Source organism: Puma concolor, chromosome A2 (assembly GCF_028749965.1).
Source record: "Puma concolor isolate L17-30 chromosome A2, mPumCon1.1.hap2, whole genome shotgun sequence".
Classification (NCBI taxonomy): domain Eukaryota; kingdom Metazoa; phylum Chordata; class Mammalia; order Carnivora; family Felidae; genus Puma; species Puma concolor.
In genome coordinates this window covers 44,655,772-44,677,259 of record NC_141668.1, presented here as the reverse complement: position 1 = coordinate 44,677,259, position 21,488 = coordinate 44,655,772, and positions in this window count along the sequence as shown.

Here is a 21,488-nt window from a genome sequence, read left to right as displayed (position 1 = left end):
CTTCCTGGTGCCGTTTCCTTCCTAGCTTTGAATGGGTTTCCTCTCCTTTGTCAAACATAGTGTTGGACTTTTCATCATAGCAACACTCTTGCAAATCACTTTAGACCAAGCCATTCATTCTTAGAATTTCAGTCAACCTCAAAGACTTATCTTCCACGGCACCCACAGGATTATCTATTGTTAATGTTATTATTAACATAAACTATTTGTTTATTAGTTCCATCACCGGAGCCTTATTTTCTGGTTGGTAACAGGAGATAAGTATACCTAATTTCCAAGATTATTTCAAGGATTAAATGACATGAATATAAAGCACTTGACCAGGGGCGCCTGTGTGGCTCAGTCAGTTAAGCATCAGACTTTGGCTCAGGTCATGATCTCACGGTTCGTGAGTTCGAGCCCCATGTTGGGCTTTGTGCTGACAGATCAGAGCCTGGAGCCTGCTACAGATTCTGTGTCTCCCTCTCTCTCTCTGTTCCTCCCCCACTTGCACTCTGTCTCTCTCTCTCTCTCAAAAATAAATAAACATTTAACTGAAAAAAAAAAAAGCATTTGGCCCAACCTAGCAGGCTCACACCAATGTAGCCTTTAGTATTATGAGAAGCAGCTCCACCCTCTCACCCGATGAGGACAAGGGGAAACTTAGAGCTTGTGGTAATCAGAAAGGTGCCCCACAAACATATGTACTCTTACCCCTGGATCTATGAATATGGTTTACTAATGGCAAAAGGATATTAAGGTAACAGACCTTAAAATATAGAGATGACCCTCGATTATCCCAGTGGGCATATCTAATCACATGAGGTCTTAAAAACAGAGACAATGCACCAGCTGGAGACACGAAGATATGGCAGAAGGGGTAGTGGGAGAGATCTGAAGCATGAAATGGATTTAATATCACATTACTGAAGGGACCACATGGCAGATATGAGAAGGAACCCAGGTAGCTTCCAGAAGGAAAGACCTGCTCCCAGATGACAACCAAGCATGTTGGATTCTGTGCCTCCCTCTCTCTCTCTCTGCCTTTCCTCTGCTTGTGCTTTCTATCTCTCTCTCTCTCTCTCTCACACACACAAATAAACATCTAAAAAAAGAGAGATTCAAGAGAAACTTGTATCTATGAGAAGTTATAAATCCGGGATAAGGAACAACTGTCCTCGGATGATCAACATAATTATTGTGAAAATATGATGGAGGCAATGCCTGATAAAATATATTTTTCAAAAACTGAAATTGGTTAATTGGATAAAAGGCTTAAAAATTTTTCTCAGAATCTAGGGAATAAACATGATGCATGTGGTAAATATACTCAAAATAGACCCAGATGAAAGGTGAATAGAAACTGGAGAAGGATCATATAAAGAGGCAGAAATAAACCAGTAACCAAAAAAATAATAGAAGAAAATTGCCTGAGACATACAGAAGCTTCCACCTTCAGATGAAAAGGCTTACTGAATACTTGGCCAAGAAAACGCAGAGAACCTAGGAGCCAAATTTAATTGAAATCTCACTTGCAAAGGAGCCTGGGAAACATGGTTTGCAAGGTCACCTCCACAGCTAACAAGTAGAGCAGGGTGAGGGCAGAGAATAGATTTTGGAACAAATGGGCAAATTGGGACAACGACCAAGGAAGATTTATTCCATAAATAAAAGTTTAATTTAATGTTGGGCAGTTCATTAGGCAATTTCCTTAAGGCAATTCATCATCTAATGGATCAAAGAATGAAAACTGTAAAAAAGATACTGAAATAGTACTTGGAAAATAGCAGTCAAAGGATAAAAACAACTATATATACTAGAATTAAATACTAAGGACGGTTTCACTAAAGTCAAGAAGAAGAAGAGATTATTGGTCATAAGTGAATTATTCAGTATTGCTTTGGATATACTGGACAATACAAAAAGATCTTCATCTTTACAAAAAGCAAAAGAAGAAAACATTGAGTGCTATACATATTAGAACAGAGGAGACAAAGTTACCATTATTTTCATACGCTGTCATTTTATACCTGTAAAACTTGTAAAAGCCCAACTAAATTTTTTTATGTTTGTTTATTTTTGGGAGAAGACTGAGTATGAGTGAGACAGGGGAAGAGAGAGACAAAGACACAGAATTAGAGCATAAAAGCCCAACTGAATAACTATTAGAACTGATAAATGAATTCAGTAAGTTAATAGTGAAAAAGCAGTGTACAAAATCAATATAATTGTAATAACTAAACAAAATCCAATTTATGATAGGACCAAAATATACTAAATAGCAGTGAATAAATAACAAAACATGATGCCAAAAATACTAAAAGGACTTCCTGAAATAACTAACAAGAAAACATGTATATTTGGTGCAAAGAAAAGCAAAATATGTGCCCTGTGGCAGGGCAATTTCGTCTTTAGGAAACTACCACAAAGATGTGGTGAGACTAATGGGCAAGAGATGTGCACTGTAGCCTAGTTCATAATGGCATGAAATTGAAATATCCTGTGTTGAATAAAGAAGCAATATTAAATTTAAGAAACAAACAGACAGGCAAAGGAAAGCGAGAGAGACAAACCCAGAAGCAGGCTCTTAATTACAGAGAACAAACTGATGGTTACCAGAGGAGAGATGGCTAGGGGGATGGTTCCGGATGAAGGAGCTCACTTATGATGAGCACCAGGTGATCCATGGAAGTGTTGAATGATTATATCATACGCCTAAAACTAATATAACACTGTGTGTTAGCTATACTGGAATTAAAATCTAAAAAAATAAATATATTAGTGCATATTCATGCAAGAAGAAAGATTTCAGCAGTAGAGTTATCGTTAGTCACAGCCCTGTCAGGGAATTGGTTCTATACAGGTGACAAAAGAACTGGGAAGGCAAGCAGGATGATGAGACAACACAGAGTGTCACAACAGCATAAAGCTGCTCGCACCCTGATGCCTGGACTGATGATGGGGAGGAAGTGGTGTCACTGCAACCAGAAGTTGGGACCTTCCTGTGGAAGCCCCACCCCCAGTGGGAACAGGAGCAAGGTTCTAGGGAGGAAAGCGCTGTCCTACTATTGCTGGAGCCACAGAAGAGACCAGTGGTTGTCAGAAGTTAACACTCAACACAAAAAGAAGGGCAGAGAAATACCCCGGCTTATCCTTCCAATCTTCCACCAGTTTCTCCCATTGGTGAATCTATTTGGAAATGAGAGAGGCATTGAAGTCTGGGATGTGTAATTGCCTGTAGTTGAGAACAGAGCAGGAAAAGATAGGGAATGAATCTGAGAGGGAAACCGGCAGTAAGCCAACATAACTATTATGTGATATTTATTGATGAGAAAAATGCATTTATGATATATTTTAAGAAAAGAAACAGGTTATAAACACTTATATTGTTCCAGCAGGCATATAAATACATACCTAAATAGATAAGCACATAAAAAAAGGACTACAGAACATAACACTGTCTGGATGAGGCTATTTTTGGTTTATCTGTATCTTCTAGTTATTCCAAAATGAATATATAACACCAGTGACTTAGAACAATAAAAGGATAATTGTGTTTCTGTGTTTAAGAAAAGAACAATTAGATTGTTGGCTCCTTGAATACTGGATATAAAGATGAAGTATCGTTATCAGGTTTAGAGCCTTTAGTTTAGAGGGGGAAAGAAAAGCTAAGATTTTCCTACCAATATGAAATATACATCTGCACCTATTGATGTTGACCATCAAACGAAATGTTCAATTTAGTTTTACTTCTGCTTGCCCTTTTCTACTCCCACATACAATTGAAATAATAAGATCTATTACATCTGATTCCTTTTTATCTCTTTCAATAATACATTATGAATCATCTCCTTTAGGAATCCCTTGCACATTTATTTCTTTTATTATCATGTTAACCTCTGTAATTCAGAATGTTTTATTTTATGGTTCTCATAGTTTAACATTATTTTATGACATGTATTCTCTCTTTTAGATTTTTAACGCCCTCCCCCCCCCAAAACACTATCCCTGTTACCTGAATAGCATTAGAATGCAGATCTCCTTTGGGAGGATACATCTAAATGCCAACCTGCAATGGTAAAGTCAGAACCTCTTCCTCTTTTATCAGAAACCAGTTATCCTTCCTCCAGGTCTGTCTCAGCCAGTGTCCAGCCAGGAGGTAGTGATCACATCAGGTATTTTTATATAAAGAATTTAACGCAAAGTATAATTAGGTATTGGAGAAGAGAAAATACAAACAGGGACACTGAGGTTTTATAGAGGTTATGACCGCAAGAAGTAGCAACTATCTCTGGGGTTGGGAGTTCAAGGGGAAGGGACTGGGATTACCAAAATTTCGATGCTCAGAGGAGGCATCCCAAGGAACTGGGATGGAAGACTAGTGAGAGGGCACTGCCTGATCGGCATGGGGTGACACCTACACCTCAGGGACCTGGAGGAGGAAACCTGTGGAGTTGTGACTCAAACCTTGAGTGGAGCCCTTGCTGGCCAGCACCGTGACCCCTGAGGGGATACCATGAGGCTGGTTCTAACAACAAAGTAGGTACCTGCTGCTGCCAGAACTTGCTGTCAGTGAGGGGACAAACCACCATTGCTGTGGTATGGCTGAGATGAACAGGAAACACATGTGAAGGAGCATGTCCCTTCCCCTTGACAACTGGCCATCCTTCCTCTAGCTCCCCCTGTTGGCAGAGACAACAAGGAAAGGAGCCAGCTGACAAAATAGAAAGGGGCACAGAAGGATGGTTTGAAGCTCTGAAATATTAGCAAAAGTCCCCTGCACATAGCTCCTGTCAAGAGTGTCTGCAAATATTTGGCAAAATACAGGGTAGTTTCTTGATAAAAACACTCAAGAAAGTAGGGATAGAAGAAACATACCTCAAGATCATAAAGGCCCACATATTCAAAAGACCAACAGCTAATATCACCTCAGTGGGGAAAAACTGAGAGCATCCCCCTAAGGTCAGGAACATGACAGGGATGTCCATGCTCACTACTGTTATTCAACATAGTGTTGGAGGTCCTGGCCTCAGCAATCACACAACACAAAGAAATGAAAGGCATCCAAATCAGCAAGGAGGAAATCAAACTTTCACTCTTTGCAGAGGACATGATACTCTACATGGAAAACTCAAAAGACTCCACCGAAAAACTTCTAGAACTGATACATGAATTCAGAAAAGTCACAGGATATAAAGTCAATGCACAGAAATTTGTTGCATTTCTATGCACCAATAATGAAGCAGCAGAAAGAGAAATCAAGGCATCGATCCCATTTACAATTGCACCAAAAACCATAAAATACTTAGGAATAAATCTAACCAAAGAGGTGAAAAATCTATACACTGAAAACTATAGAAAGCTTGTGAAAGAAATTGAAGAAGTTACAAACAAAAAAGGAAAAATATTCCGTGTTCCTGGATAGGAAGAACAAATATTGTTAAAATGTCGATACTGCCCAAAGCAATCTACATATTCAATGCAAACCCTATCAAAATAACACCAGCATTCTTCACAAAGCTAGAACAAATAACCCTAAAGTTTGTCTGGAACCAGGAAAGACCCCAAAGCCAAAGCAATCCTGAAAAAGAATACAAAGCTGGACACATCACAATCCCAGACTTCAAGCTATACTCCAAAGCTGTAATCATCAAAACAGTATGGTACTGGCACAAGAACAGACACTCAGATCAATAGAACAGAATAGAGAACCCAGAAATGGACCCACAAATGTATGGCCAACTAATCTTTGACAAAGCAGGAAAGAATATTCAATGGAATAAGGACACTCTCTTCGGCAAATGGTGTTGGGAAAACTGAACAGCAATATGCAGAAGAATGAACCTGGACCACTTTCTTACAACATACAAAAAATAAACTCAAAATGGATGAAAGACCTAAATGTGGGACAGGAAACCATCAAAATCCTCAGGAAAACACAGGCAACAACCTCTTTCATCTTTGCTGCAGCAACTTCTTACTTGACACGTCTCCAGAGGCAAGGGAAACAAAAGCAAAAATGAACTACTGGGACCTCATCAACATAAAAAGCTTCTGCACAGTGAAGGAAACAATCAGCAAAACTAAAAGGCAACCAGCGGAACGGGGGAGGATATTTGCAAATGACACATCAGATAAAGGGTTAGTATCCAAAATCTATAAAGAACTTATTAAACTCAACACCCAAAAATCGAATAATACAGTGAAAAAGTGGAAAGAAGACATGAATAGACACTTTTCCAAAGAAGACATCCCAATGGCTAACAGACACATGAAAACATGCTCAACATCACTCACTATCAGGGAAATACAAATCAAAACCATAATGAGATACCACCTCACACCTTTCAGAAGGACTAAAATCGACAACTCAGGAAACAACAAGCTTTGGCGAGGCTGCAGAGAAAGGGGAACCCTTTTGCACTGCTGGTGGGGACGCAAACTGGTGCAGCCACTCTGGAAAACAGTATGGAGGTTCCTCAAAAAATTAAAAATAGAATTATCCTATAACCCAGCCATTGCACTACTGGATGTTTATCCAAAGGATACAAAAATTCTGATTCGAAGGGGCACATGCATCCCAATGCTTATAGTAGCACTATGGACAATAGACAAATTATGGAAAGAGCCCAAATGTCCATCAAATGACAAATGGATAAAGAAGATGTGGTGTATATATATACAACGCAATATTATTCGGCGACCCAAAAGAATGAAACCTTGCCATTTGCAACAACATGGATGGAACTAGAGTGTATTATACTAAGTGAAAAAAAGTCAGTCAGAGAAAGACAAATATCATACGATTTCACTCATATGTGGAATTTAATAAACAAAACAGATGAACGTAGGGGAAGAGAAGGAAAAATAAAAACACAGAGGGAGGCAAACCATAAGAGACTCTTTAAATTTAGAGAATAAACTGAGGGTTGCTGGAGGGGTACTGGGTGGGTAGATGGGCTAAATGGGTGATGGGCATTAAGGAGGGCACTTGTTGGGATGTAAGTGAGGAATCACTAAATTCTACTCCCAAAATCTTGAAATCATTATTACACTGTATGCTAACTAACTTGGATTTGAATTAAAAGAAAGATTGTCTGCAAATAATAGGGCTCTGTGCCAATTTCTAAGAGTGAAAAGGAAAATATAGGAGCAGAGAAGAGTAGAATAGGCTTAAGAAAAAAATTACAGGAGTTGTTTACCCTAATGACTAAAATAGCAAGACAAAACGACCTTCCGCAACTCAACAGTGCTCAGGAGGAACAAGCTTGGGCTTCCTGATTTTAAGAAGTCCTTGTATCTCATTACCACCCCCATTTGGCAATCTTTGCAACTCCTGGTATTTTTTATCTCATCTCCTATTATTAGTGACTACAGAACCAGATAACGAGTTTGGATTTCTGAATGTTGACCCGAGAACCTCACGTACCAAGTATATCCACCCTCTGGCCTTTTAAATGATGTCCCCTTCCAACAATACAATGGCACATAGTACTCCACTCCTGTATCATGCATCCCCACAGACCTGTGTTGGCCTTCTAGAAGGCCTATCCATCCATCCATCCATCCATGCACTAAATAATTTGACAAGGGTTTATTCAAAACTTTCTGTGTTGGACATTGTTCTAGATACTGAAGATATAGCAGTGAGCAAAGCAGTGAGCAAAGCACCCCAAGTCTCATTTGCATTTCAGTGGGGTGTGAGAGGGAAAGGCAGGAGGGAGGCCGAGAATGCACACTTGGAAGTTAGGGAATAACAAAGTCCACAGAGAGTAAGACAGTAGTCTGAGAGGACAGGGAGAGGCAGGGATGTAGAGAATGATCAAAAAGGACGCTGAGGAAGTAACAGTTTGACAGAGATCAGAATGATAGGAGTCTTAGGAACATCTATAAAAAAAGCAATTGCAGGTGGAGGGAAGAGACAGTGCAGAGAGGTGCTGAAGCAAAAGCCTGTCTGGCATGTTGGAAGAGACAAGCAAAAAGGCCAGTGATGCTGGAAGGAAGGTGGCTCAGGGTCAGTGGGGAATAAGATCAGAGGAGGAACAGAATACACAGGGTGGCATAAGTCACAGAGAGGCTTTGCAGTCCACTCTTGTGAAAGAAAAAGCCACTTAAGGAGGATGAACAGGAGAGAGAAAACAGTTGACTTAAGGTTAAAAAAAATCATCCTACCTCCTGTGGATAATAAGCCATAGACTCTAGGAACCAATTAGAAGAAATACCATTGTTGTATGCACGAGAAAGGAAAAAAGAACGGCTGATTAAACCACATACAAAACGTTCTTATAACTCAGAAAATTTTTACAGTTGTTAAAAAAGCTGTTTTAAATTTATGCAGGCATAGATTTGTATTATCTGCCAGCCTAGAGCATATATAAAAGGAAACTATATGTGAAATTAATTGAAGAATTCCTAAGTCTCATCATATTCAGAGTTCAACCCTTCTGAAATACTTTGTTATTCAAGGTCATCAATGAAGCTTAGATATTCATTCATTCATTCATTCATTCACTCAACCAAGACAACCAGATTTCTGCTCTAAGATAAGCATTGTTCCTGGTGCTGGGAGGCAGCTGAAATAAGACTGAAGTAGTCCTTGGCCTCACCAAGCATACCGCCCAGTAGACCACAATAAGCAAGGATCTGCGCAAAGCTCAGTCATCATCCTACATCATTCACAGCAGGAATTTTCATTTCAGACAAAGCTGGGTGTGAATCCTGCCTCCCCGTTACTATTTATGCATCCTTGGACAAATTATTTCACCTCCCTGGTCATCAGTTCCTTCTAATATCTGCCTCCTAGAGTTGTTATTAAGGTCAAATAAAATAGCGCATGTAAAGCCTTTAGCAGAGTATTGGCTCTAATACTGGAGTTCATGGTTACTACATGAGCATATTGTCATATTTAGATATGTCTTGCATGAGTCTCAAATTAATTCATATGCCCATGATATCCCTGATTCTCTTTGAGTGCAGCCAAAAAGTCTTATTCCCTCGTTCTGTAATCTTTTAGGAATCTTCTAAATATGCTACATGTGTAAAATTGCAAAAAAGGCGATTTTGTCTTTTCATAATCGTATGTTCAGTTGGCACTTTGGTTTTCCCTCCCCTAACTCAGAAGATCTCAGGAAAGATGTATCTTGTTTCCAGTTGTATAAAGGAAATTTTGGGGCGCCTGGGTGGCTTGGTTGGTTGAGCGTCCAACTTGAGCTCAGGTCATGACCTCACGGTTCGAGAGTTCAAGCCCCATTGTCAGGCTCTGTGCTGACAGCCTGGAGCCTGGAGTCAGTTTCAGATTCTGGGTCTCCCTCTCTCTCTCTGCCCCCACCCCGCTCACACTCTGTCTCTCTTTCTTGTTTTAAGTAAACATTAAAAAAATGTTTTTAGGGGAGCCTGTGCCTGGGTGGCTTAGTCAGTTAAATGTCTGATTTCAGCTCAGGTCATGATCTCGCCGCTCGTGGGTTGGAGCCCTGCATCAGGATCTGTGTTGACAGCTCAGAGCCCAGAGCCTGCTTCAAATTCTGTGTCTCCCTCTCTCTCTCTCTCTGCCCCTCCCCCGGTAATGCTCACTCGCTCGCTCTCTCTCTCTCTCTCTCTCTCAAAACTAAATGAGCATTAAATTTTTTTTAATTTTTTTTTTAAAAAAGGAGTTTTTCATTTGCCATTCCTTCTGTTTGGTAGGGGTAAAAAAAAAATCTAAGGCCTGAAAGGAAAGTGATAGGAGCACAGCCTCAAAGACCCTCAAAGACAGTGCCAGAATTACTGCAAACATCTAAGCAGGTGGGAGGAAGTTAAAGGAAGTAATGCACTAACCCCACCAAGGAGCTTCCATCGTTTAATTGGCTCTCCTGGGAGTCACTGTGATAAACAGTTGTCAATCCATGGAGTTCCAAGGTCTCCTTAACCCTGAAGCCAGGAGGCTGATGATATCCATCATAACACACATCACGATTATGTTACTATAATCATCCTTCTAATGGGACTGAAAAGTACCTATGACCTGATCATCGTCTTGGCCATATATTTAAAGTTTTGATTAGGCAGTTCCCATTTCAAAAAGCCTTAAGTAGACCAAGAAAACATAGCTCCCAACTCTTCTTTTAAGTCTTAAATTATGTAAATTGTTTCTTTGTTGAATGTTTCTTGACTGGAACTTCTTAAAAGCAAAAATGATAATCTGTCCCCCAAATATAGTTACGTTCTCTTTCTCTTTTATTGTTTAAATGTTTATTTATTTATTTTGAGAGAGAGAGAGCGAGCAAGCAGGGGAGGGGCAGAGAAAGAAAGAGAATCCCAAGCAGGTTCCTCACTGTCAGTGCAGAGCCCCACGTGGGGCTCCATCTCATAAACTGTGGAATCATGACCTGAGCCAAAATCAAAAGCTGGACATTTAACCAACTGAGCCACCCAGGTGCCCCCTTTCTCTTTTAAATTCTAGACCTGATTAGAGACCTCATTCCCAACTGGCTCAGTTATGAGAATCCCCCAAAACTGAATTTTTGAATGAAATATCTATCTTCCTATGTGTATGCTCTATTAATATGTTAGGACAGTGAATGTATTATTAGCAATATTTCCATGTATGTGAAAGATCCACTCTGTTCCCCTGACAACGCTTCCTCTTCCCAAGCAGAAAGGGTCCTAGAGGTCAGACACTGTAACTTCAAAATAAAGAAGACTCCATGATTCCAATACAATTGTGAGATTAGAAGGTACCCTTTCAATTCCTAAATGTGTTAAATGAGATAACTGTGTAATAAATAAATAGGTAATACATATTTGACTTATTCTCCCCAAAAGATATTTCAATTGTGCAACTTGAGTCAATATGGACCTAAAGGATGGTCACAAATGGTTAATAACTGAAGTCCCATCACAAGCGAATAACTGAAAAACAATGAGGAGATTAATGAATTCTTACCCGGGCAACATATGGTCTTTAACTACAACAGATACGTGAGTATGTTCTATGTTTATAAATTTCTAATTTCTCAAAATGTTCTAAGCGGCTCAAATTAATTATTGGCATATGTTACTTCTTAAAACACATTCCACGTTTTGATTCACAAAATAAAATTAATTTTTTTCACTTGAAGTTTTAACTGATGTGGATGATCAGATGTCAGCTGTGCAGAGAAACTAGTTTTCTCCAAATTATGGGTAAATGACAATGGTGTTTATTTCTTTCAAAAGTCTCACCCATCTTACTTTCCACACAATTCTGTTATGCCCTGATTTAATCTATAACAATAAACTAATTCCTCCATCTTTTAACTCCCCAAAGAATACTGTGGAGCCTAGAGAGGAACTGCCTGGCCCAAGGCTCACACTTGGTTCCTACTTTCTTTTGAAATTTTCCCACTTACTCCCTATATTTATCAATGATGATGAAGAAGATGATATCATTCACTCAAATGTCATTCCCTCCAATGTCACTTTCACATTTATTACCTCATTTAATTTTTCATTAACTCTAGAACATATTATCTAGCGAGATAATATGATGCCCTTTTTTATATACAGTATAAGAGAATAACATTTTCATAAAATTACAGAGTTCTTAAGGATGGGTACTCAGAATGGTACCCAGACCTCCTAAATCCCAGCATACTATGTTTTCCATAGTATCCAGCATTTCCTAGGTAGGAATAATTTGGGTTTTCATATTACACACACTTCAGTTGGAATTTTATCTCTTAACCAGCTGGGGGTAAGGTAAGGTAAACTCCTTAAAACTCTCCTTGAGCTTCAGTTTCCTCACCAGCAAAATGGAAACAAATAAATGACATGTATAACAACTGGACGCAGTTCCCGGCACATCTTAAATTTGTAATAAGTAATTGTAGTGAGGATTCCATTTAGTGCATAACACTCTATAAATACACTTTCTTCCTTTCTAGCCAGATCACATCAAGGTTTGTGGCAACTGAGACTGTCACTAAATGAGGACTAACGGAGTAAAAAATAGTTACAAATCAAGTAGAACAACTACTACTAGTAATATGTATTGAATACCTACTATGCCTCACATTGTTTATTCGAAAGTTCTTTATATATGTAAAAGTTCGTACCGTCATTGTCTGTTTTACATATTAAGAAACGAAGCCACAGATCATTTAAATAACTCCTCGAGATCACACAGCAAAGAGTGACAGTGCTGGGGTTCAAATCCATTGATCTGGTTTGAGAGTCCTCCAAAGATAGGTCAATTCCAATATCTATACTATATCCAAATTATATACCAAAAATGTACACAAAAAATACAGGCAAGCATGCATACATATAAAACATGTCCTGTTTTGTTTTATACTTTTGTAATAATCGGTTTCTGTCCTTGTAGCATCCAACTATCTACACACACACACAAAAAAAACAATATTAGCAATATCTTGACATAAAGCAACAGGTGCTCCTGAGAACAAGCCAATCAACATCTATTTTTTAAGCAACTATCAGTTAAAATCCTACCTTTAAATATTACAATAAAGAAAAAAAAAGCTTCTATCAAGTAAATCAGGGTGATATCATACCACTTCCTTGCTCAAAAATCTCGAATGCCTCCCTTTTTCCTAGAGTCAAGCTTACATTCCTTAGCCTGTCACTCAGGACCCTACAAAATCTGCCAGCATTTAGTTTTTAAGTCTTTTCCCCGCTACTCACAGCCTGACACCCCCACTCTTGTCCTAATCTTTTTTCAAATTCTTATCTCCACAATTTTTCTCTGGCTGTCTTTGTATCCAGAATGCCATCTTGCCTCTCTGTTGTCCCTACCTGTTCCCTAAGGCACACGCACAATCAGCAGCATTCCTGTGAGTTAGCCTTCACTTCCAGCATCTTCGAGGGGTCCTTTTCTCTCCATCCTGGGAGCACACCAACTACTTCAATCATTTGATATTAATCCTCACATTGATTGAGCACCCATGATGTTCCAGGCATTCTAAATACACATTTGTATTTAATCCTCACAGAGCCTGGCATATGCCTCACTGTCTTCATTTTACTTAGGAAGACATCAAAGCTGCCATCTAACTTGCCAAAGGTAGGTAACTGTTAAGAAATGGATTGGAGATTCAAATCAAAGTGGTCTAAATCCAGAGTTAAATTTTTCCTCACAATTTTCCACAATGAGATCTACATTTTTACCTTTTAAGCCAACTGGTCGATTTCTCATGGCACTACAGTTTTGAGAAAAAACTAAGGATATACCAGGGCACAGCAGGTCTAAGTGTCATGATCCATGAGCAGTGCCTCAGTGAGTGTGAGAAAGGTAGCAGGCATGGGGAGGGGAGAATATGCCCAGGTCAGAAATAAGGAAGGAGAACGTGTTGACCCGGTGGTAAGAGGTTGCTTCTTCTTGGGCTTCCTTGTCTCCATGACCCAACTCGGCTACTCTGCAGTCATTTCCAGCACTCTTTTTCCTTGTCTCCTTCTACCATCAAGTCCTTAAAAGCCAGGCACTCATTTTCCAGATGCCCTTAGAGGTAGGGGTTGCCATATGACCTCGTTCTTGCCAACAAGATATAAAGAGATAGCTGTCAGTACCTTCATGGGCAGCATGAAAATATTTTTCTCTAGGAAAAGAGAGGCAGATAAGCACGCCCTCCTCTGCCATCCTTACTTTCTGCTTTGGATCCTGACATGTGAAGATGTGATGATTAGGGATCTGGGTACGTACCATCTTGTCCCCAGGAAGGGAGACATTGGCAACAGGATAGCATGGTACAGAGGATCAAGGAAGCTACCAACCCCGCTCTGATACTGCCCAGATCCCGCTCTCTATGGAATAAACATTCCATTTTCATGGTTTAATCTTCTGTGAGTTGACTTTTCTGCTCCTTGCAGTCCATGGCATCCAAATATCAGTACACCATCAAATGGGCAACAGCAATAACTTTCTACATGTTCTGTCATCTTTGACAACACAGAAATAGCCTAGAAAAAGGAAGTCTCTGAATCTCATTTTTGTAAAGCTACAGAAGCAAAAAAAACCCCACAAATCTTGGGATCCTTAGCTGTAATTTGTTAGATCCAGATTCTTGAGAAAATTTCTGATGGACTCACAGCCTACAATTTATATGGTGAGGCAGGAGGAAAATTCTACCTAACTATTCTTTACTCCCTGAAGAGAAGATAAGAACATTTTCTACAGAGTATTGGAAAAAAAAAAGAACAACATAATAGATGTTAATGTTGGGGTCTGACTTCTGACTGTCCTTTCCTGCAGATTTGACCCATTATTGGCGGGGGAGGGGTGGATAGAATAAGTTTCGGGATTCAAATGCAGAAAGGTTTGTACCACATTCCATGTCTGGAAGTCATTCAGGAAACAGTCATGCCGACTGCCTCATACCAACAAAGGCAGGCTGCTACAGGTTAGTACGGGGCATGGCACAGTGAGACCACCCATCACAGGCCTTGGAAGAGACGCAGAAAGTTCTCAAGGGGCCCAGAAGACAGCAGAGAATTAAGGGCTGGAATGCAGTCAGAGATTCACAACCCCACAGCAGACGCAGAAAGTGATGCCATCAGAGAAATGGGAAGAAAAAGATATATAAAGAGAACAGCTCAGAGACATTGAGTTTAAAATTAAATAGCCTGAAAGGGAAAGACAAAGGTTTGTTTTTGGGTTTCTTTTGCCTACTACAGAGCAGAAACAGTATTTCGTGAACTAGGTCGATTTCTATAATAAAGAAAGTTTCATTTTTCCCTTCTGGGTTGGCGTTACAAATTTAAAGTCACAGCAGACAATTTGACATTCCTGGCACACAATGTTAGAACTCATCCATCTGAGCGAACAGCAATTTTCCAAAAGAGCCCACGAGCAGCAGGCTTCCCTGTTGCCATCCTATCTGACGGACCCAAAAGAAAAGACCAAATTTGACAATCCCCACGTGGAGAAATCCCACAGGCTACGAAATCTGAAGCCTGGATTATATTTCACGACCACGAAGAGCAGGCACAAGCCAACCAGATGAAGATGGCTTTTTCAGCCCTTGGAGCCCCCGCCACACAGCACTTCCGTGCTCAAGAACAGACCTGGTCTGCAAGGAGCCACATCGCTCAACTGAGCTGGCCTATGACACCAGGTTCCTGGGGTACCTGCCCGTACCTGCCCTTTGTGAGTAATGTTTCATTATTGGCAGACAGGTTTCTTGGTTCCCTGGGAATGTTTCTTTATGCTATTTGAAGTTCTGAAGCACCCAAAAGGAGAATGTTCAAATTATGAACCAAGTCAGATGTAACCAAGGAGAGTTGAGAGCAGTCACCTCAGCCACTGCAGAATGTTAGAGTCATTGTGGGCGTGGAATCAGCCATCCTGGGTCAAAGCTCAGTTCTATACCCTTCTGGGTATGTTACTCTTGCCTCGATTTCCTCATTTGTGAAATGGGAAGGCTAATATCTACCTCAACATACTCCTATAAAGGGTAAAAAAGGTAACACTCAACTCTGCTGGCCCATACAGGAAATGCAACAGATACCAGTTTTTCTCCCTTCTTCTGTTATTTCAGGCTATGAATTTTACCATAGTCTGAGCTTAAGCACAATGTATTTATGCTAAGGTTTAACAACCATGGTGACTTCATCTTTAAGTCAATCTAATTAATTTCAGATTTGGGTGTACCTATCGGCCTCCGTAAATAATAACAGAAACACTAAACATTAAGCTCCCAGGTAGCCACCTGTAATCCACATGAACATCTAGAGATGGCTCATTCAACTGATGTTCACTCTGTATCGAAAGTGTGCCAATCTCACCCTCAAGCCCAGGGAAAAGACAAGGGGATAACATGATCTCTGTAATACAGTGGCAGAGATAAGACAGGTGCTCTGGGGCCAAGATGAAAGATATGAAACTCGGAACCAAGACTGAGAAGCAAGGAAGACTGCATCAGATTGTTTCAAGAGATGTTAGTGGCCTGAAGAAGGCCCGTGATGGTGGAGAGTAAAAGAAATAGAGAGTATATGGAAGTGATGATTCACTGAGCTCTACTCCTGAAACTGTATGTTAACTAATTTAAAAAAAATTTTTTTTAAGGAAAAAAAAAAAGAATAGAGAGTTTCATAAAGCATTAAAGACTTCTTTAATGGTGCACAGCACACCTGGATGGCTCAGTCAGTTCAGCATCTGACTCAATTTACATGCTCTCATGGTTTGTGAGATGGAGCCCTGCATTGGGCTCTGTGCTGGGAGGAGTTCTTTCTCTCTCTCTCCCCCCAAAAAGCAAAAACAAAAACATTAAAAAAAAAAAGTGTATAGGCAGACCTCAATCATTGAACAGATGTAAATAGCTGGTGGATAGAGGAGGTAAACAGGATAACATGACATATTCTATTAATACTAATTGAGCGCCTGAGTGGGGAGACCCTGATATAGGTGATGTGGAAGCTACAAAAAGCTAAAACCACATTCCTGACTTCCAGAAAATTTATAATACATTTAAGGAAATAAAATATAACAACTTTTTCCCCCATCTCCCTTGGGTTATTATCTTATTTTTATGGGGCCCTATTCAGTTCTCAACAAAGAAAATAAGTAGTAAAAGCAAAAGGTCATTGGGCATCTGGGAAGAAGTTTTTGGAAGCTTCAGAAAAATTCCATCGCAATCTCCACATAATTGTTATAGTCTTAGAGAGAGAGAAGATGAAAAGAATGGATTGTGTCATTTCCTTCTGAGCCAGGTACTGCAAAGCCACCATGTCCCTTCTAAGACTAGCTAGTTTCACTTCTATAAGGAGGAAAGAAAGGCATAATACTTGAGAATACTTTTTGAAAGCTACCCTACAGGAATTATACAGAGTTAAACATTTTGAGGTCCATATTGCTTAAAATTATATATCCCCTTTTGATATTTACGTGCATGTGTGTGTATATTTGAGAAACTACTGTATCAATGTCCCAAAATAGTAAAATAAATGTGTTACTAGTTTCAGTATGGGCCTTCCATTTCTGCCCTAGGTTAGATAAAAAGTGTAAAGATTCCTCACTGAATCTCTATCACATCCCAATTTCTTCTTGTCATATTTGTATGGACCCTACCTCAAGTTGTGGGCAACCTCTTCCTTGACTCCTCCTCATTACCGAGTACTTTTTCCATCCAATCTCTGGGGGGCCTGAGTCTGTCTCAGTGGCCAAAAAGGTGCTGCTTTTAGGAAGAGGCCAGATCCACTGTAGCACATATTCAGCATTCTAGTTGATAGGGAGTAAAGGAAAAGGACAACTTGAATCCCCCAAGCTGTTGCCCCAGCTTCTGCTTCACTGTGAATTCATCATCTATCATGGTCTCACCTGGAGTAGTTGCTCCAGAGACCATCCTAAGAAAAAGGGTGTAGGCAGATCCCCAAAACCTAATTCATAACCCAAAGCCAAGATGGAGACAGAACAAGGTCAGGAAATGAATGGGAATTTGGAGGAGTCAGGCCAATCAGGAGTAAACATGAGAGTGTAAGGTATAGGTCTGGGTTCTGGGGATTTAATTTCAAACCAAAGTAGAAAAGGCCACTTTTGCTATTCAAAGAAGTACAGCAAGTGAGGTAGGAGGCAGTAAGGAATCTTTAAGGACTATTTCAAATGCTTTTGTACCACTCCCACTGCAGTCAAACACACATGGACATAGAGATCTTGCCTTCTGAATCACTAAGATGGTACATTGGCTCTGTCATTTGCTTGGGGAGAGGGTCTTTGAAAATAAGACAATAGCTTTGGTTTCTGGCCAAACAGATAACCAGAAGTATCCCAGCACACAAAAAAGAAGAATCTATTGTTATCTTCGAGTCCTTACTCCTTGGGTGAGACATAATTCTTTTTTAATGTTTATTTATTTTTGAGAGAGAGAGAGAGGGAGACAGAGCGTGAGCGGGGGAGGGCCAGAAAGAGGGAGACACAGAATCGGAAACAGGCTCCAGGCTCTGAGCTGTCAGCATAGAGCCCTACGTGGGGCTCGAACCACGAACCATGAAAACATGACCTGAGCCGAAGTCGGACACCCAACTGACTGAGCCACCCAGGCGCCCCGGGTGAGACATAATTCTAACTCATTATTATTTCCCCTCTCTCATTTTATACTAACTAGGGTCATAACAGCCATCTGAGACTTCCTCAGATACCCCCCATCCATCCAACAGCAGACTTCACTACCTCGATTTTTAGGAACTGGGGCAGCAATTTGATCTCCTTCTCATATCATACAGTGAATATGTTGCCAAGGGACATTCCGAGTGCTGGTTCACTAGTAGTGCAGAAACTCTGTAGCTGGTTGGAGTTGCTGAGCTCAGGGACTGTATATCCCCCTTGTGACTCTACCCTTCAGAGTGCTAACCTGTCTTCTTTCTCTGTTGGATGCATTCTATACATCAAATGACAGCGAAGAAAAAGATGTTCCTGAGGAAGTCTAGGTGGTTTGTGGAATCAAACAGAACCTCCTTTTCAGCTGACATATACAAGATACCTGATATAACAGCATGAATCAAGTTTAGAGCAATGAATCTTCTCTTATTTAAGTGATAGGAGACTGAGTGTATTAAATTTGCTTTCAGTGAATGTACCTTAACATCACTAAGAATCCTTACATTATAATTTAAAACAGAGTTTAGTATGACAATATAGGGTATGTTTTGCTTCTGGTATAAATTCACCATATATGAGAAAAGGGAGAGGAAGAAAAGTTGGCAGTTCAGATAAGAGAAAATAATTGACCGAGAAGCTCTTATATTTGAGAAAGATATAAAAGTAAAAACTGAAATCATTTGCATGAACTGACGACTTTGAAAAATGTTTACTCTGGAACTGAAACTACCCAGGTATGCCTGGCATCATTCCATCCGGAGTCAGATAGTGATACAAACCTACAGGGCCTGCATTCAATCTTCATACTTTCTCCCTACAGGGAATTACAGTTTCCCTATAGGGTAAGGGTGCTAAATCTGAGGATGGGAAAATAAAATGGGCCTGCAATCATTTGTGGTTGGAGATGGTGACTTATTTAGACATTCTGGAGACAGTGACAGGTAAGTAGATGGATGTGAAATGAAGGCTTACACAGCAGAGCGTTCAAACAGCAGAAAGGTGACTAGAAAACTAACAATTATGGTCCACTAGAATTAGATTAATCCATAAGTAGGCCTTGAGTCCATGATAACACTTAGAAATAAAAATTAACTGGGGCGCCTGGGTGGCGCAGTCGGTTAAGCGTCCGACTTCAGCCAGGTCACGATCTCGCGGTCCGTGAGTTCGAGCCCCGCGTCGGGCTCTGGGCTGATGGCTCGGAGCCTGGAGCCTGTTTCCGATTCTGTGTCTCCCTCTCTCTGCCCCTCCCCCGTTCATGCTCTGTCTCTCTCTGTCCCAAAAATAAATAAACGTTGAAAAAAAAAAAATTAAAAAAAAAAAAAAAAAGAAATAAAAATTAACTGAAAAGTGTGAATAATAATATATAAGTTGGAATCAAACCACACACAGGAGACTTCAGTGTTCTTTACAGTAAGATGGGTGATTTGTCAAACAACGAAGAGTCTTACACTGAAGTTTAGCCAATCCAGGCTACCCATGACAAACTGCTTCCCTTCTTGTGGAGGTTTTAGAGCATAAAGCATTTCTTAAAGAGATGGGGTCTATGTTCATGTCTAAATCTAATTGGGTTCGTGACTGCTTTAACCATTAGAGGATGTTATAGTAGAGATGATACTATGTGACTTCAATGATTAGATCATAGAAGGCCACCTACTTGTGCCTTATTTACAGGAATACTCATTTTTGGATCCCTGAACCACCATGTAAGATGTTCAATTATCCTGGGGTTGCTATGCTTTGAGGAAGCCTGAGCCACATGGACGTACTATATGTAGGCATTCTGGTCAACATTCTCAAGTGAGCTCAGCATTGGAGTCATCCCAGTTCAACTGCCAAACATTTGAGTGTAAAGGTCTCTAAAATATGACAGCCTGATGCCATTTAAGTTACCCAACGTTTTCAAGTCTTCCTATGGAGGCCCCAGATATCATGAAGTAGTGAAAAACCATTCGTGCTACAACCTGTCCACATTCTTCATTCACAGAATCTGTAAGCACAGGTTTGTTTCACAACAATATATAATCAGAACACCTCCAGACTTCTAGGCAGGAACAAATTATGTGATTAAAGTCTCAGGTATTCATGATGTGCTGTCTCGTATTATTATGCATTTGATTGTGCTTAGTGTTTACATGTATAATGCATTCCAGACAAAAATCAAGCAAAGCAGAAAGATAACAACTCAAGAAATTTCTACTAAGTATAACCACCACAGAATGTGCATCAAAATAGGGCATAATCTCCTCCCTAGGGCTGTTACTAATTAAAGTTCCCAAGAAAATGCCTCGGTGCAGTGACTCTCAAACTTTGGTATGTATGAGAATCACCTGAGAAACTTCGTAAAAATGCAGCGTCCCAGGCCTTTGCCTACTTAATATGCCTGATCTGCTCTATTCTTTATTGACTCTCCAGGTGACTCTGATACATATTAACGTTTGAGAATCACCAATACGCTGAGATGGAAAGTAAGTACGGAAAAGGAGGTAAGGTAGATAAAATGGCAATATTTCCTACCCATCTACCCACTGCATGTAGGACACTTTTGAGAAGAGGTTTAGCTGAAGGAAAAGTAAGCATACTTTTTCAGCATGTCTCACACAGTTTCTGAGCCGACAGCTTCTTAATTGCAGTGCCTTCTCCCTCTGACTTGAGTGAACGCCCCATGCCCACACACATTGAGCAGTCTGAGGTTATGTGGCCATGCACTCATACCACAGGAGAGACAAGCACTGATTTGTTTGCCAACTGTGTAGGAGTGGGGCTATCTACCCTCAACATACAGAAGACCTACAGGGGCAACTGCTTTGTTTAGCTCAGTGTTTCTCAACCTTGACTATACACTAGAATCACCTGTAGAAATTTTTAAAATCCCCATTGCTGTACCCTGGGCTATTACAACAAAGTGGAAGTGGACCACAGGCACAGGTTATGTGTCAGCCTTCCCAGGTGGTTCAAAGTCCATCCAAGTTTGAAAACCACTGTCTCTAACTCAAATTTCCACAAATGAGGCTAATCCACCCTGAATTAAGAAAGAAATGATTGGGGCGCCTGGGTGGCTCAGTCGGTTAAGCGGCCAACTTCAGCCCAGGTCATGATCTTGCGGTCCCTGAGTTTGAGCCCCGTGTCGGGCTCTGTTCTGACAGCGCAGAGCCTGGAGCCTGTTTTGGATTCTGTGTCTCCCTCTCTCTCTGACCCTCCCCTGTTCATGCTCTGTCTCTCCCTGTCTCAAAAATAAATAAACGTTAAAAAAAAAAAAAAAATTCTTTAAAAAAAAAAAAAAAGAAAGAAATGATTAACTTTAAGGATCCATTAGGATACTCTCATAATTTGGTATCAGATAAAGTAGTTAAAAATATGAGAAAATGTACAGAGAGACAAGCCCCAGAGATCTGGATTGTCTGTAATCCTGCCCCCTCTCTACCATATTGACAAAAGAAAAGACAAT